We start from the raw sequence: 11,734 nt of genomic DNA on the forward strand, positions 1-11,734 counted from the left end.
CGTATATGAGGTGAACGGAGCAGAGCCGCGTGTGTACGAGGTGTACGAAGCAGGGCCGTGTATGTACGAGGTGTACGGAGTGGAGCCGCGCGTGTACGAGGTGTACGAAGCCGTTTGTGTACGAGGTGTACGGAGCGGAGCCGTGTGTGTACGAGGTGTACAGAGCAGAGCCGCGTGTGTACGAGGTGTACGGAGCAGAGCAGTGTGTGTACGAGGTGTACGGAGCAGAGCAGGAGGTGTACGGAGTGGAGCCGCGCGTGTACAAGGTGTACGGAGCCGTGTGTGTATGAGGTGTAGGGAGCGGAGCCAGGAAAAAGCCATTACTCCAAAAGAAACATAAAAAAGGCCAGATTAATGTTTGCAAATACACACAGGAACAAAGACCTAAAAGAAGTTGGCAAGTACTTTTTACTATGGCTCAAATGCCCCCCAATATAATTACCCTGTTCAGATAAGGGTTTTTGTAAATATCCTTTGTTGTCCTTCATAGGCCTTGTTGACCTCTCCACTGTTGACCGCTGATGTCACGTCAAGTTCCGGGCTTGACTCAGTTCTGCGCTCCACAGTGAGTGATGGGCTGTGGGCAGGGTTACCCAGTGTGTCACACCCAGCATCTACCGCATGATTTCCCTCTCCTCATTCATTGGGAAAGCGCGCGGTGGATGCAACCGGGGGTCACATGATGCCTGTGAGCAAAACCCTTACAAAAACCCTTATCTGAACAGGGTAAATACATTGCGGGATATTTGGGCCACAGTGAAAAGTGCTGGACAACTTTATTTTTTGGAGACATGTTCTGTGGTCTGATCAAACTAAAATAGAATTTTTGGGCATAACGACCTTCGTTACATTTGGAGGAAAAAGGGAGAAGCTTGGAAGCCTAAGAACACCATCCCAACTGTGAAACACGGAGGTGGCAGCATCATGCTGTGGGGTTATTTTGCTGCACGAGGGACTGGTGCACTTCACAAAATAGATGATAGAATGAGAAAAGAAGAGTATGTGGCAATACTGAAGCAACATCTCAAGACATCAGCCAGGAAGTTAAAGCTTGAGCGTGAATGGGTCTTCCAAATAGACAATGACCCAAAGCCCTGATCTCAATCCTATTGAAAATTTATGGGCAAAGCTGAAAAGGCAGGTGCTAGTAAGGCGACCTACAAACCTGGATCAGTTACACCAGTTTTGTCAGGAGGAATGGGCCCAAATTCCAACCAGCTATTGTGAGAAGCTTGTGGAAGGATATCCCAAACGTTTGACCCAAGTCATTTAGTTTAAGGGCAATGGTACCAAATGCTAATTAGATGTGACTCGCCCCCTGGGCCGTGGGGTACTCGGAACCGGGCCTTCTAGTGTACGGTGCTGATGGGGGTAGTAGTGGCAACCCAGTCCCGTGGCTCAGGGTGGTCAGACCAGTGGCAGTCTTCTATATATTTTGTAATGTCCGACTATGCCACCCGTGGATTGCGGTCAGAGTGAACCGCCGCTGCAGAGCAGACCGCTGAGGCTGGTGTTGTGGGTGCAGCAGGGAATAGTTCAACTCCCCACGGGAGGAGTGTAGCCTCAGGGCAGTGAGCGTAGATGGTGGGGGTTGTGGTGGTGCAGGGCGTCCCTGTACCGTTAGTGCTGGCGAGGTAAGAAACACAAAGACAATGTGTTGCAGTCCAGGGTCTTTTACTCACAGTTCGTATACTCCAAGCCACTTCTGTACAGGTAGTGACCGCTCAAGCCGTGCTGCGTCCACCAGGTGAGGGGCTCGGTCAACCCCCAGGCAATTCAGGAGCATGGCACAGAACTCCCTTCTATCCTTTCTCTGGCCGTGCCCCACCAGTGACCAAACTTCTGTCCAGCTGCCTCCGGCCTTCTCTGGGAGAACTTGGCGCCAGCTTCCCTGGCCCTATGTGGTGCCTTCCTAGTAGGTTTAGCAAGGGGTCGCACCATTAAATGATCACGACCTCCGATTCTTGGCTGAGGATTATTTGCCTCCACCAACTTGGGATCCGGTACCCTTTCCTTGCCTGACCCGTCACCCGTAATCTCCTGGGTCCTTAGGGTCCCTTCTACCTTCGTGTTTCTGGGCCTTTCTGTTCTGTTCCTTTTCTTTCTCTCCCTCTCGTGCCCTGCCCGTGTCCCTGGGCCTGGCTCTGGAGCAGAGCTCCTGCAGAGCCTCTGCTCCCTGTCTTCTCCTCACAGACTGAACTGAATTCCAAGATGGTGCCCACCTTTTATACCTCCTCCGTATCTGAGCTCAGGTGACCTGCATCCAATGAGCTCCTTCCTATGCCCAGAAACCAGCCCCTATCTGCTCCCACATCACTAGGGTTCCCCCCCTCCCCACTCCAGCCAGGGACATAGTCAGTCGTGCCTGCATACTAATGGGAGCACCGTAGAGCTGTCCCCCGGACATGAGGAGTGTATATGTGTGCAGCTAAATGAGCCCTGGTCCATACTCCATCCTTACCCAGGAGTGGAATACCACACCTCTGGTTGAGGTGCAATACCCCTGTAGCGGCCGAACCCTCGGGGCGCTACAGATGCACAGGAGAAATCTTGCATGCAATTGTTGGGAAGAGGAGATAAGAGGGGAGTAGGGAAGGAGATCTTGTGAGGATCGGAGGTTGCGTGCAGGTAAGTACCAGGAGGCTAAGTCACAGAGTTTAGGATAGATTGGAGGGGCGCGAGAATGTTGGAAGGGAGGCTACAGAGCAGGAGGTTGCAGTAGTCAAGGCGGGAGATGATGAGGGCATGCACTAGTGTTTTTGCAGAGTGTTTGCTGAGGAATGCGCGGATGCGGGAGATAGTATCATTGGCATGTAGAAAAAATAAAAATATTGTGATACAAATACAGAATAAATATAAAAACGAACGATATACCATGTCGAAGCTGTAAACATAACTGTTATTAATATTGTAGTATTAGATCCTACCTGAGATTCAATCCAAAGGGTACTCGGGTTTCTAACATAAAAATTCAATATGATTCCCTATTTAGCAGTATGTGTCTATGGTCTCTACCCTCTAGCCATTGACTTTGATGGATAGGTCAGATGGGGGGTTGAGCGAGATGGTTGAAAGATGATGAATTTAGTTTTATCCATATTGAGTTTTAGGTATCTAGCAGAGAAGAAAGTTGAAATAGCAGACATCACATACCCTGGTGATTTTGGCCTGATAACATACACAGAATTTGACACAAATGGATTTGAATGGCTACTATAGGTAACATCCTCACCTGTGACCTTTTTGCTTGTAATCAATGTGTGTGCATAAAAGCTGAGTGGGTATCTGGGATCCAGACAGATTCTTGCATCTTTCATCCAGCCACTGACGTTTCTGGATTGTGAGTCATGGGGAAGGCAAAAGAATTGTGAACAGGTCTACGGGAAAAGGTAGTTGAACTGTATTACACAGGAAAGGGATACAAAAAGGTATCCAAGGAATTGATAATGCCAGTCAGCAGCGTTCAAAATGTGATTAACAAATGGAAAATCAGGGGCTCTGTAAAAACCAAATCACGGTCAGGTAGACCAACGAAAATTTCGGTCACAACTGCCGGGAAAATTGTTCTGGATGCAAAGAAAAACCCAGAAATAACATCAGCTGAAATTCAGGAGTCTCTGAAAACTAGCGCTGTGGCTGTTCCAAGATGCACAATAAGGAGGCACTTGAAGAAAAATGGGCTGCATGGTCGAGTTGCCAGGAGAAAGCCATTACTGCGCAAATGCAACAAAGTATCTCGCATACAATATGCCAAACCGCACAGAGACAAGCCTCAAAACTTCTGGAACAAGGTAATTTGGAGTGATGAGACCAAAATTGAACTTTTTGGCCACAACCATAAACGTTACATTTGGAGAGAGGTCAACAAGGCCTATGATGAAAGGAACACCATTCCTACAGTAAAGCACGGAGGTGGATCACATGTTTTGGGGATGTGTGAGCTACAAAGGCACAGGAACCTTGGTAAAAGTTGAAGGAAAGATGAATGCAGCACGTTATCAGCAAATACTGGAGGCAAATTTGCACTCATCAGCCCGGAAGCTGCGCATGGAACGTACTTGGACGTTCCAACATGACAACGACCCAAAACACAAGGCCAAGTCGACCTGTCATTGGCTACAGCAGAACAAATAGAAGGTTCTGGAGTGGCCATCTCAGTCTACTGACCTCAATATCATTGAGGGTTTCTGGGGAGATCTCAAGAGCGCAGTTCGTGCTAGACAGCCCAGGAATTTACAGGAACTGGAGGCTTTTAGCCAAGAAGAATGGGCAGCTTTACCATCTGAGAGAATAAAGAACCTCATCCACAACTACCACAAAAGACTTCATGATGTCATTAATGTTAGAGGGGACAATGCACTGTATTAAGAACTGGGGTATGTGAACTTTTTATCAGAGTCATTTGGATGTTTTTGGTTGTCTTTAAGATTTAAAAAGAGAAAACACAGTAGTTTGACAATAAATGGCTTCACCCAACCAATAACCATGAGTGGAGAAAATTTTTTTTTGTTATTCATATTCTCTGAAACAAGGCCAAGAAAGCAAAAATTCTACAGGGTATGTAAACTTTTGAGCACAACTGTATCTGTGTGAATAAAGTCCTCCTTATCTGTGTGAATAAAGTCCTCTGTATCTGTGTGAATAAAGTCCTCTGCACCTGTGTGAATAAAGTCCTCTGTATCTGTGTGAATAAAGTCATCTATATGTGTGTGAATAAAGTCTTCTGTATCTGTGTGAATACAGTCAGACATTGTCGGCAACTTTCCCTGGAGAGATGCTCCCGTTACTTGTTCTCTTTATCAGTGTTTAGCTGGTTGCCTGTACAAGTCCTTCATCCACAACTACAGGATTCTGCTGCTCTTCCTCCTTCCATGTCACATCCTTCTAGAAGCAGATATGTCAGGTAAGGCCGGAGTCACACTACCGTATAACACATAAAACATCGCACAGCACTCGGCCCAGTGTTATTCTATGGGGCAGCTCAGATCACCGTTTTGTTTCTCAGGCGTATTCGGAGTGCGTGCTGTGATTGCAGGCGTATATCGCGCAAGACTCGCTAATACAAGCAGGGGTGGATTAAGAGTAGTAAGGGCCCCGGGCAGTTTAGAAGGCGCGGCCACCCCCCCCACCAACACACACACACACCTGATTTATCACGTGACATGTCACATGATTCCCTGTGATAGTTCACGTGAAATTAATTTGGCACAATATTAATTATAATATTTTTTTTTTAGGCTGTGTGCCCACTATGCGTTTCTTAAGCGTTTCTGCAGCGGCAATTCCGCTGCGGAAATGCTTAAAAAACGCTTGGTAAAAGGTCTGCCATGTTCCTCAATGATAATCCCCATGTGCTGTGTACATGCTGCGGAAATTTCCGCTGCGGATTATCATTGCGGAAAAATCCGCAGCATTACCAATTATTTTGCGGAAGCGCTGCGTTTTCGCCGCCATTGACTTGCATTAGAACGCATGGAATCCGCATCACTGCATCTATAGATGCGTAATCCATGCGTTTCAATGTGCGGATGGTACCCGGGTGCGGAGGACAGGAGACTCTCCTCCGGACCCGGGTACCATAGAACCTGTAAAAAAAGAATAAAATAAAAAAAAAATATTCTACTTACCTTCTGATGGCCCCCGGTGTCTTTATCCCATGTGTCCTGGCTTGCCGGCAGCTCGCGATGGTCTGAAAAGGACCTGCTGTGACGTCATTTAGTCATGTGACGGGTCATGCGACCGCTGACGTCGGCAGGCCATCAGAAGGTAAGTATATATTTTTTATTTTTTACCATTCTTTTACGGTCACACTATATAAATCCATGTTGATTGCCAGTTGTCAAGCACTTTCCAAGTGATGCTAAAATCGCTTGTCAACCCGCATACGGAAATGCATGTGAAGAACGCTTCACTTCCGCTTGTCCCTGGCAGGAAAAACGAATGTACAATCCGCATGTACAATCCGCATGTACAATCCGCATGCGTTTTTTCTGCCAGGGAGATGCAGAAACGCTAAAAAAAATCAGGAACATTTCTGTATCGTAGGCACATAGCCTTACATTAATTGTATGACTCAATATTGAGCACATGTAGCCATCTATACACAGTGGGAGGCCGCACGGTGCCATCTATACACAGCGGGAGGCCGCACGGCGCCCCCCCCAGAGACAGCAGGAGACCGCACGGCACCATCTATACTCAGCAGGAGGCCGCACGGCGCCCCCCCAGAGACAGCAGGAGACCGCACGGCGCCATCTATACTCAGCAGGAGGCCGCACGTAGCCATCTATACACAGCAGGGGGCCGCACGGCACCATCTATACACAGCAGGGGTCCGCACGGCGCCATCTATACACAGCAGGGGGCCGCACGGCGCCATCTATACACAGCAGGGGTCCGCACGGCGCCATCTATACACAGCAGGGGGCCGCGCGGCGCCATCTATACACAGTGGGAGGCCGCACGGTGCCATCTATACACAGTGGGAGGCCGCACGGCGCCCCCCCCACCCCACCCCAGAAACAGCAGGAGGCCGCACGGCGCCATCTATACTCAGCAGGAGGCCGCATGCAGTCGTACACACACACAAACATATACAGATATACATACACGAATAAACACATTTGAAACACATTTGAAACACAAAAATACATATAAACAAACATCACACAATGATATCTGCCTGCACACACACACACACACACACATACATACATATACACACACATACATACATACATATACACACACACACATACATACATACATATACACACTGTAATGCAGCAGCTTGCTAGCATTACTGTAAATGGTCCAGGATGTGTTTTACCTAACCATGTACCTTCCCCTTTAACTGACTGGTCACATGACTGTGACATAGCACAGGTCCTGCGTGCACAGAATGTCTGTCTGATCACATGACTGTGACATCAGCAAGGTCCTATCAGTGTGTGTGTGTGTGCACAGGATGCATATATAAACCCTGCTTAATTTGAGACAGGTGTTCGGTGTGAGGCGTGAGGCCTGTGCTCCGTGTGAGTGGGACACCGTTTGTGAGAGGCCTAGTGAGGCCGAGTGAAGCCTGGCAGCCTGGCAGCCTGAAAGGCAAAGACTGGATCCTGTGCGGATGCTAGTGGCCTTGGAAGGCAGCGGCTTTGGAGTGAAGCCTGGTACCTGGAAGGTCGAGCCTGGATCCTGTGTGGATGTCAGTGGCCTTTGAGGGAGAGCCGGCTTGAGTAAGAGTCCTGAAAGGCAGAGCCTGGATCCTGTGTGGATGTCAGTGGCCTTTGAGGGGACGACGGCTAGAGACCCCTACCTGGGAAGCCACAGTGGTGGCAAGCGTAATGGACTGAGACAGCTAAACCCGGCAAAGGCAATACCCCGTGCTATATGGACATTGTGATATGAACATTGCTATTTTTACCTTGCCGTAAGCTGTAACCTGGAGCAAGTGGGCCTGTGTGCCACTTGGCTCATGAACATTGTGTTAATGTGTGTCGGCGTGCCACGGAGTTGGACCCGACGAACTGTGGCTTATGAAGTAATAAACTGCAGCATTGTGAGAAAATACGTAAAGACATTGCACGTGTGCATTGATTGACGCAGCGAAGCGAGTAACCCCAGTATGATGACTAGCGCTGCCTTACATATGGTTCGAGGATGCGGGCAACTGCAATCCAGTTGCTAGGGGCAACTGCAGCCCGGTTGCTAGGGGCAACGGCTCAGGACGAGTGTGGATTAAAGCATCTTGCGGCAACTCGGCGGGGTTGCGAAGATTGGCGTCGCACTCAAATCCGGTTTGCTGTAGCTCGGCGGGGCCACGAAGATTTTTTCCGGGGAGAGCGGTGTGTGAATAGTGTCCTGAGGAAATGCAGGAGCAGATAAAAATGGCTGTGAAAGAAGCAGCAACTGGGTCTGAAGCTATTGAGCGATTAGAGCGATTAAAGTGCCTGTTAAAACCGGAGCAGGTATTTGAGAAACGTCTACTGGACATGAAACTGGACATGGTGCAGGAACCACAGGAGCTGTGGGCACCATATGGAATGGCGGCAGTGGACCATTCTATGAACTCTACAGGGGCGCCATCGTTGTCGCAGAGTGCCCGGGGAGGTGGTAAGAGATGTTGTGAACTGAGTCCTAAGACTACTGCTGATTTTTTGTGTAAAAATTACCCTGCCGGTGTGGTTGTTAAAAAGGGGGCGGAGTCTAAAAAAAGGGACGGATTTTCACAAGAGTGTGGAGTGTAGAAAACTGAAAATTGTTACTGGTTGTGGGTTGGTACCTCCTAAAAATGACAATGTGACCGTTGATAACGGGGTAACTCCAGTAGAAGGGGGTGACGTCAAAGTGGGAGGTGACCTGTTAGTCCACAACACCATGGGGAGTGACACAGGCCCCGTAGCTGACTGTGACACTATGAAAGTAAAAAGTGAGTTCAGTCAGGAGGGGCTAGACGAGGGGAGAGAGTCCCCCTCTCGTCGTCGACGGCGCAAGGGCCACAAAAAGGTTGCTCCGGTAGTCCTCGCTGAAAATGAAAATAAAGAGAATGTAGTACTGTGTGCCTTTGCTTCAAGTGTGGGTCCTCCTGTAGAGGTAGAAGAGGAGATGACGTTGCCAGTAGCAACCTCCGGTACGGTACTGAAACTGACGGATCAGGATCTGACCGCCCTGAAAGAGAAGGTGGCCAGTCATGACCAAGAGCTGGAGCCTATCAGGCAACAGTGTCAGAGTGACGTGCAGCAGTTATGTGAAAACCTGGGGAACGTGTCCGCAGACCAGCTGAACCTGGAGTCTGAACAGCAGAAAATATACCAGGTTATGAGGAACTGGCAGCGAGACGTGGAGGGAAGCAACGCGGAAATTAACCATTGGAAGGAAATGTTCTACGCAATTAAGGAGGACCGCCACAAAATCAAGGAACAGGTTTTGCAGTTGAAGCTTGAGAAGGAGGCGCAGCAGGATGGTGTTTCTGGACGTGAACAAATCCTAGAACGACTGCACAAACAGCTCAACCAGGAGCTGTGTGACTCCAAGAAGGAGTGTGGTGAACGCAGTAGTGAACTGCAACAGAGTAAGAGAGATTATGAGGATCTCCTCAAGGTGAAGAAAAAACTAGAGGAGGATAAGGCGGGTGCAGAGCAAGTGCGCCAAGTGGTTGAGACCACTCTGCAAGACACCCGTGAGGAGAATGTTGGTCTCCGGAGAGAGAACCTAGATCTGGAAGCTCAGGTGAAGGAGCTACAGATGTCCTGTGATACTCTCCAGAAGGCGGAGACGTACCTTAAGGAAACAGTCAGCAAGATGGAAGCTGAGCGAGAGAGGATGGAGGAGTCCATCGGAAAAGCCACATACCAGGGCCAGGAGTTGACCGCTGGTGATGGGAGGTATGAAGCAGATACCCCCTCGAGTGATGTGGGCTCGGAGGGTTCGGTGGATGTCGGAGCCGACATCAAGCAGCTCAAGGAGTTGCTACAAACCCAGTGGACGCAAGAGAAGCGTGAGAGACTAGCTATTGAGAGCCGAGTGGGCGCATTGGAGACGGTGAGGTCTGAGAGAACTCTGCAGCTGGAAGAGCAGTTGAAGCAGGAAGAGCTTCAGAGACGGGCCGCTGAGAGGCGAGTGGCGGAGCTAGAGGAAGAAGTTTCCGGGCTCAAAAGTCGCCTGACAAAGTATCACTCAGTGAACAAGGCCTTCTTGGAGAAGGAAAAGGGCGAACACGTTGCACCCACTCCCTTATACCATGAGAAGGTGGACTTGAGGAGAGCTAAGAGAGTGTTAACCACAGATAAATATGAGATGGACGTGGTCAAGACGAAAATTCGTGAATTTGTAGCTGTGAGTCAGCTCAGGAGAAGCATACAGGGTGAAGAAGCTGGAGGTCAGTTGTCCCTGAAACCTGAGCTGGTTGGTCATCTGGAAACCACTGGTGAGACCGAAACGTCTCGGTAAAAGTGCCTCGTAGATGTACCTGAGGATTTGAGGGAAGAATGCACCCGTTAGTCCGTGCATGAGGAGTTTAAGAAGGCCGTGGGAGCCTGTAAGGTGTACTTGACCTCAGAAGCTAAACAGCTGGTGGTCTTGTCCACGACCGAAGTCACAGTGAAGAGGGTGGCTATCCTAAGTGACATGCACTGGCGATGTATTCGCACGAAACGGTTTCTCCGGTTGAAGACGGAACAAGCCGTTAGACAACTGGAGTTGATGAGGAAAGCTCACAGTATGCGTGAAGAGGTCGTCCGGGTGCCGCATGTTTTGGTGAGGAAGCTCATTGGGAGAAATGGTCAAGCCATGCAGATGATGGTCAAGAAGTCTGGTGTGGTGAAAGTAAGCAGTCCACGTGATTGTCAGGACTGGAAACCAGACGAAGACGGCATGGTATCATTCTCCGCTGTAGGTACAGAAGAAAGCCTGGGATATATGCGCATGCTGTTGGAGTACCGAGTGACCTACCTGCGAGAGGTAGAACAGTTGAATCTCGCTAGACTGCGAGTGGATAGACAGCATCATCTGAGTAACAGAAGATGGCAGCCGTCTAGAAATTACGAGACCAGACAGAGAAAGGGCCCCCTAAATAACAGAACAGCTATAGCTGGAGTTAGGGACCTTTCAAGATGTCCTGAGAGTAGTGGGCGTGGGTTTAGAGGTAGTGAGACCTCCAGTAACTCAGGTTTGAAAGGCCCATACAAACGACCCAATAGAGGACGGGACATTACGGACTCGAACCGGACCTTAGATACCAGGGCATGTGAGTCACACCGCTGTATGACTGACCGCTGGGAACGGGGGAGGTCTGACAAGATTATGACTGACCGCTGGGAGCGGGGAAGACCTGACAAGGTTACGACTGACCGCTGGGAGCGGGGGAGGTCTGACAAGATTATGACTGACCGCTGGGAGCGGGGAAGACCTGACAAGGTTACGACCCGGAAAGGTGACCTGACGAAGTCAGTGACAGTGACAAATGGTAGGTCCCTAAGGAATGGGCTAATGTCATTGATTAAGGTTCCAGGGGCTGAGTAGCACAATTGTAAAGTACATGGTCTCTATGTGAGCTGGGGATTATAATGTTATTGTGTATATTATGTGTTCAACCCCACAAGTTTGAACAGAGGGGGGGGATATGTAATGCAGCAGCTTGCTAGCATTACTGTAAATGGTCCAGGATGTGTTTTACCTAACCATGTACCTTCCCCTTTAACTGACTGGTCACATGACTGTGACATAGCACAGGTCCTGCGTGCACAGAATGTCTGTCTGATCACATGACTGTGACATCAGCAAGGTCCTATCAGTGTGTGTGTGTGTGCACAGGATGCATATATAAACCCTGCTTAATTTGAGACAGGTGTTCGGTGTGAGGCGTGAGGCCTGTGCTCCTTGTGAGTGGGACACCGTTTGTGAGAGGCCTAGTGAGGCCGAGTGAAGCCTGGCAGCCTGAAAGGCAAAGACTGGATCCTGTGCGGATGCTAGTGGCCTTGGAAGGCAGCGGCTTTGGAGTGAAGCCTGGCACCTGGAAGGTCGAGCCTGGATCCTGTGTGGATGTCAGTGGCCGTTGAGGGTGAGCCGGCTTGAGTAAGAGTCCTGAAAGGCAGAGCCTGGATCCTGTGTGGATGTCAGTGGCCTTTGAGGGGACGACGGCTAGAGACCCCTACCTGGGAAGCCACAAAGCCACAGTGGTGGCAAGCGTAATGGACTGAGACAGCTAAACCCGGCAAAGGTAATACCCCGTGCTATA

The 11,734-nt window shown here is 49.5% G+C and overlaps 1 protein-coding gene across 1 annotated transcript in view; it reads right to left on the minus strand.

Annotated features, from left to right (window-relative positions):
* LOC141230949 (uncharacterized) overlaps window positions 1-572 on the minus strand; it is a 45,253-nt gene extending 44,681 nt beyond the window's left edge. Inside the window, exon 1 of the mRNA XM_073667645.1 lies at window positions 443-572. The gene's annotated coding sequence lies outside the window, so the exon portion shown is untranslated. The remainder of the gene's footprint in view (window positions 1-442) is intronic.
* Between the last annotated feature and the right edge of the window lie 11,162 nt (window positions 573-11,734).

This window comes from Phyllobates terribilis, unplaced genomic scaffold (assembly GCF_046119375.1).
Source record: "Phyllobates terribilis strain yellow unplaced genomic scaffold, ASM4611937v1 Scaffold_500__1_contigs__length_1315687, whole genome shotgun sequence".
In the NCBI taxonomy this organism is placed as follows: Eukaryota; Metazoa; Chordata; class Amphibia; order Anura; family Dendrobatidae; genus Phyllobates; species Phyllobates terribilis.